This window comes from Varanus komodoensis, unplaced genomic scaffold (assembly GCF_004798865.1).
Source record: "Varanus komodoensis strain SLA01 unplaced genomic scaffold, ASM479886v1 scaffold51, whole genome shotgun sequence".
NCBI classification, from domain to species: Eukaryota; Metazoa; Chordata; class Lepidosauria; order Squamata; family Varanidae; genus Varanus; species Varanus komodoensis.
Genome location: NW_025336100.1, coordinates 1,937,828 through 1,943,827, shown reverse-complemented (window position 1 = coordinate 1,943,827; position 6,000 = coordinate 1,937,828). Strand labels below are relative to the sequence as shown.

The window sequence follows — 6,000 nt, the reverse complement described above, 5'->3', positions numbered from 1 at the left end:
AGTTGCAATTCCACTTGTAGCTCCAATAGCAGAAAAAACTGTGCTTAATTAGCACTAGGAAGCGTGTTACATCTCTTTTAAGCAGTAGTATCTATATCGGAATTCTGTAGAGATTATGAAGCAGCACTACAGATTTGTCAAAGAGAAGAAAACAACAAGTAGAAGTGGGTGGTGGAGAGCAAGTTTGTCTCCAACTAGTGGAAAGTAGACTGTGACAACAGCATATTGAAAAGTTGACTTCAGCCAAGACCGCTCAGTTTAACAACTCAGTTTCCTGTTCTGACTGCACACTGGATTCTTTGACAGAGCAGAAAAAACAGAAGAGCCCTCCCCCCACTCCCCTCCCTCACTTCCTCTTAAACCTGTCTGGACAATCTGAAGCTTGTGGATCCTTTCCCTTGCCCTCCTATTAGAGACAAGTTTATGTGAGGATATCCTTCTTGACAAGTTCATTCCATGAAACTGTTTTTTTCCCCATCCTGTTTTCTCTCAGGGAAACTGGAAGTGAACACAAGGCTCACATTACAGATCTGTGGCTGAGCTCCTGACCTGACTGGTGCCATTTGACAGTCAAGTGCTGTTTTAGCAAGTAGCATGGTTTGCAAGCCAGTGGCAAATGCCCAAGCACTAGAACCAGTGAAAAACTGCCTTTAGTATGGATTTTAAAAAAGAAGCTTTCCGTGAATGCCAGCCAGGGTGTCTTATGCAAGATAGTAAGTTATCCTTGTTTTTAAAGAGTCTGGAACAAAGCTCCATCTTGTGCCTCAAGGAGAAGAGCATGGCCCAGCACAGATGAATGCACTCATGATACTTGCTTGCAATTTTGTAAGTAACACAGAATTTTAAGACAATTTCAGAAGATGCATGCTTTTGAATTCCTTACATTTCTAGTCATTGCCTTTTAGCCCCCCCCCCCCCCCCGTGTGTGTGTGTGTGTGTGTGTGTGTACATATACACACATGGTTTTATTTCATAAGGAGTACAGCATTTTATGTAAAATGATATGCTTATGGGAATCTTTAAATTGATAAAATTATGCTTTTAATGAAATACACACTAAAAATACTAGGGTGCTTTCAATTTAATTTCTAATAGGATACAACATATATTATATTATCCTAGCTCTAATATAGGTCCTTATTCTCTATTAGAAAGTAAACTTTGAAAAAGGGCTATAGCCTTTTATCACTGGGCTACATCCACTGTGTTGTGAATTGTCATTTTTACAATCTAGTTCAAATATTTTTAAAATCCTGCAAAAACCTTTACAGCAAAAACCTATGTAGCTTACTGAAATGATTTTAAGATCTCTTACCACCTGAGGCAAGACAAGATGGACATACTCCCCTTTTCCTACTACACCCCTTCTCATTACCACAGAACAATGCATTCCCTTCTCCTTGCAGCCACTATTGTGTGTTCTTTTGTAGGGCTCTTGCAACAACTCAGCCATCTGGAACTCCTAAGAATGAACTTGCAAACCTTTGGCCAACTTTCACAAGAGCCCTCAGCTGCTTCTTTCATCTGCACAGCTCTCCATGAAGCCAATGAAGGTGTGCAATGAGGGAATAGGAGGGTGGCTGTTCTTTCAGAGGTAGCCCCTCCCCCCACCCACTGCTTTCTTAGTGCGAGTAAATGCTGTGGCAAGAGAATCGCTGATACTCATGAAGGAGCCACAGCCAATTTGGCTGCTTGATCAGTTTGTATGTACCTCTTTCATCAAGCCACAGCATTCTTCGGTGTATACCTAAGGTATACATCTACGCAATTTAAACAATCTAGCAGAAGTCCTAAGGGCATGTCTGCAGGGCATTTCCCCATCACATTAACGTATTTGCACTAAACTGAGCACAGGGAAAGTAACTTATATCTGCAGGTGGCCCTTTTGCTACTTTTGAACAGGTTCCCTATCCTTAGTCAGTTGACAGCATTGTTCTTCATAGTTCTATAACTTTTTTCCTGTAGCTCTTACACCACAGCTGAACAGTGCCTCAAATGTGCTACCTGTTCCCCTCATCGTAGTATGTCATACTTTATAGGCAATCTCTGCCTATATTCCTAAAAAGCACAGTCCCTGTATTCATAAAAAGGTACCACCACCATTCCCCACAAAAGTAAAGTAAACAAGGGCAAAATAAGGACCCATACCAGGAAATAGTTCAGCCAGTCCTGGAAAATAGGAGCCCTTGGAAGGGGAAGCTACCATTGCATTCATGTCCAGCTTGTGGGTTTGCCATACTCTTCTGGTTGACTACTTACAGGAACAGAATGCTGAACTAGATAGGCCTGTGGTCTGATCCAGCAGAACACTTGGGTTACTTAGGACCATAATAAAATCTCAGACATTTTAAATTCAAAAGCTGCTAAAGGAGGAAATGCACAAATACTCAAAGAAGTGGATAATTTTGACATACATTCTTGTTCACATGGACTAGTAAGAAATAGAAGGTGGCACTATGGAAATGGCAAAGCAGGGGATTGGGAAGCTACCACATTTTTCCAACTATAAGATGCCCCCATGTATAGGATGCCCCCCACTTTTCTTACTGATCTCCAAGCGAGCAAGCTGCTGCTGGGCACACGTGCCTGCTGCCTCCCCACATGCATGCACCCATGCCCATATTAGTTTCCCCCCGAGTGCGCCCTGAGATTGCACCAGTCTCCCTTCCCGAGCGCGCTCATGCCAGTCTCCTCCCAATTGCGCCAGTCTCCCCTCCCCCAGTGCACCTGCGGTTCTCCTCTCAGCCCCCCCCCATGTATAAGATGCCCCTCCATTTTTAGGTAAATATTTTTAAGAAAAAGTATCGTCTTACACACCAAAAAATATGGTATATAACCAAAAGAACTTGGATGCTGTTAATTTCCTTGTGAGTGCAAATTGATAAATTTAGGAGGAGGAGAGAAGAAATATCTGCTGTATCTATTTTCAGAACTGAGCAATGAGTGTTTCTTTTCTTATTTTTCCACTACAGAGTTTTTTTTAATATGAGGTACAGATTGCACTTCTCATTGTTTACTCACCACTGTTTAAAGCAGGGGTCTCAAACTCGCAGCCCCCGGGCCAATTGCGGCCCATGGGACGATATTTTGTGGCCCCCACTTGATATCAAAGTTTAGTGATAGTGCGGCCCGTGCGTTTTTCTCACACGCACCTACATGAGTCGTTACCCTGGGCGCAATGTTCCCTCTAAGCTGTGCGCCGGGATGGGCGGGGCACGGGGGAGGGGTCCTGCTGCCTTCAAAGCACCAGTGGAGCCCGGGCCAGCCTCCGGGAGCGACGCAGGATGAGCAGCCCACCACCACCATGGGAAACGAGCGTGAAATCGTCGTAGTAGGGTAGGTGCATGAATGTTGGAGGCGGGTTCCCAACTTCTTTCTTCGGGAGGGTAGCCTTTCCAATGTATAAGATATTGTAGGCATCCTCTTCGGAATCTAGAGTCGAGAATCTGTTCGATTTCAAATTCTTCTTCTCCGTCTACTATAACAGGCGGAGGAGGAGGGAGTTGGGTGCAGAGGGGGTGTTGTTGCAGAGCTGGAGAGAGCAATGAATGGTGAAAGACTGGATGAATTTTCATGGAGGAGGGTAGGGTCAAGCAAAAGGTGAGGGGATTGATTTGAGCGACAATGCGGAATGGTCCGACCCGTTTGTGGGCTAATTTGCGAGAGGGTACGGAAAGGGGGAGGTAATCGGTGGACAACCAGACCCAGTCACCAACGTGTAGGACAGGTCCGGGTTGTCTTCATCGATCAGCAACTTCTTTGTAGATCAACTTGGCTTTGTCTAATTGTTGTTTGAGAATGGACTGCACCGAGGGTAAATCGTTGAGGAAATTCCCAGCAGTGGGGACGGATGACGAGGGAAGCGATGAGGGAAATGCTCGAGGGTGATAACCAAGGTTGGCAAAGAAAGGAGTTTGATGGGTGGAGGTATGGACAGAATTGTTGTATGCGAATTCTGCTAGTGGAAGAAAGGAGAGCTGGTCATCCTGTTGGTAGTTAACGTAACAGCAGAGGTATTGTTCAAGAGTGGCGTTGAGGCGTTCTGTTTGACCGTCGGTCTGTGGGTGATGGGCTGAGGAGAGGCGGAGGTCGACTTTGAATAGGGTCAAGAGTTCCCGCCAAAATCGGGACGTGAATTGACTGCCTCTGTCTGAAATTAAACCTAGGGGCCACCCATGTGCTTTATAAATATGGTGGATGAAGAGGGAGGCGGTGGTCTTGGCGGATGGTAGTCCTGTGCAGGGAATGAAGTGGGCCATCTTGGTAAAGAGGTCTAACTACTAGTATGGTGCTGAAGCCACTAGATCTGGGTAAATCAGTTATGAAGTCCATTGAGACAGTATGCTAGTGTCCGGGAGGCGTTTCTATTGGCTGGAGTAGTCCCGGTGGCTTTCCCTGTTGTCATTTGGAAAGGTGGCACGTGGGGCAAGAGAGTACATACGTTTTGACGTCATGGTACATGCGAGGCCACCAATAGCCTCTAGAGAGGATGTGCAGTGTTTTGTAGACCCCAAAATGGCCTGCGGATGAAGAGTCATGGCACTGTTGCAGTATTCGTTCACGAAATGAAACTGGAACATAAGGGACACAATTGTAGAGTAGGATTTCATCCTCTAATGAAAAGGGGTTAGGAAGGGAGTTGTTCCTTCCATGGTCTTTCTTCATGCGTATGAAGGGATCAGCTTGTTGTGCATGTCGGATGTCATCACTGTATGAAGAAGTGATGGAGGTTGTGGCTGCGATTTCAGGTTGCAAGATGGGGTAGGTTTGGGTTGTCCTTCGTTATCAGGAAAGTACTCAGGTTTTCTGGATAGCGCGTCAGCCAGAAGGGGGTAAAATTTTTATCAGAATACTCTTATTACCTTAAAATAGCTTCTTTCTTTTTTCAAATTATCATGGATTTATAATGCATTATAAGATGCTAAAATGCATGAGGTCGTAGCTGTTCTGTATTGTCCTTATGCATTTTTCTTGGTCAAGGGTGGTGGTGGTCAAGAGGGTGAACACCACCCTTGGTTGCATAGCCAGAAGTGTGGCTTCTAGATCGAGAGAGGTACAGTGGTACCTCGGCTCATGAATGCCTAAGTTCATGACCAAATCGGGTCACGAACAAAAATGTCATAAACATTTTGACTCAGGTCACAAACTCTCCATTGGGTGGCAACCACAATCACAGCCATCTCCCCACCCCCCAAGTGGGGAGATGGCCACGATCTTGCTGGGGGCAGGGGGAGATGGCCGAAATCACACCCATCTCTCCCCCCCCAGCACACCTGCATTTGCACCCGTCTCTCCCCCCCCCCAGCGCACCCGCGTTCATGCCTGTCTCTCCCCCTGGGGTGCCTGCATTTGTGCCCGTCTCTCCCCCTGGTGCCCCTATGTTTGCCAGGATGACGGGTGTGTGCAGGGATGACGGACATGATCGCGGTCGTGCTGGGGGGGCGGGGAGATGGCCACGCTTGTGCTCAGGATGGGGGGGAGAGGGCCACAATCTTTGTTGTTCTTTGTCACTTTGCTTCACAATTTTCTGATTAAAAAAAAGTTACAGAACAGATTAACCTTATTTACATTGAAACTTATGGACTTGGCTCACGACCAATTTGGGTCACAACCAGAGTCCTGGAATGGATTAAGTTTGTGAGCCAAGGTACCACTGTATTACTACCACTCTATACAACTCTGGTGTGCCCACAACTGGAGTATTGTGCTCAGCTTTGGGCCCCATAGCCAGGTTAGAGTCAGTGCAGTGTAGGGCCACAAGTTTGGTGGCCAATTTGCAGAGGATGCTGTAAGAGACGGGATTGAAGGAACTGGGTCTCTTCAGCCTGGAGAAGAGGAGACTCAGAGGGGATATGTTGGTGACATACAGGCACGTATGTGAGGGGGTGTCACATGGAGCTGGGTAGAGACCTGTTCTCCCCTGCAGAGGAAGGCAGGACGCGCTCCAACGGAGCAAAGCTCAGGGAGTCAAGGTTCCATTTGGATGCCAGGAAGCATTTC

The 6,000-nt window shown here is 46.4% G+C and overlaps 1 protein-coding gene across 2 annotated transcripts in view; it reads left to right on the top strand.

Moving 5' to 3' along the window:
* The first annotated feature begins 616 nt into the window (after window positions 1-616).
* CSGALNACT1 (chondroitin sulfate N-acetylgalactosaminyltransferase 1) overlaps window positions 617-6,000 on the top strand; it is a 67,616-nt gene continuing 62,232 nt past the window's right edge. For both annotated transcript variants that reach the window (XM_044447382.1, XM_044447379.1), the window contains exon 1: window positions 617-825. The gene's annotated coding sequence lies outside the window, so the exon portion shown is untranslated. The remainder of the gene's footprint in view (window positions 826-6,000) is intronic.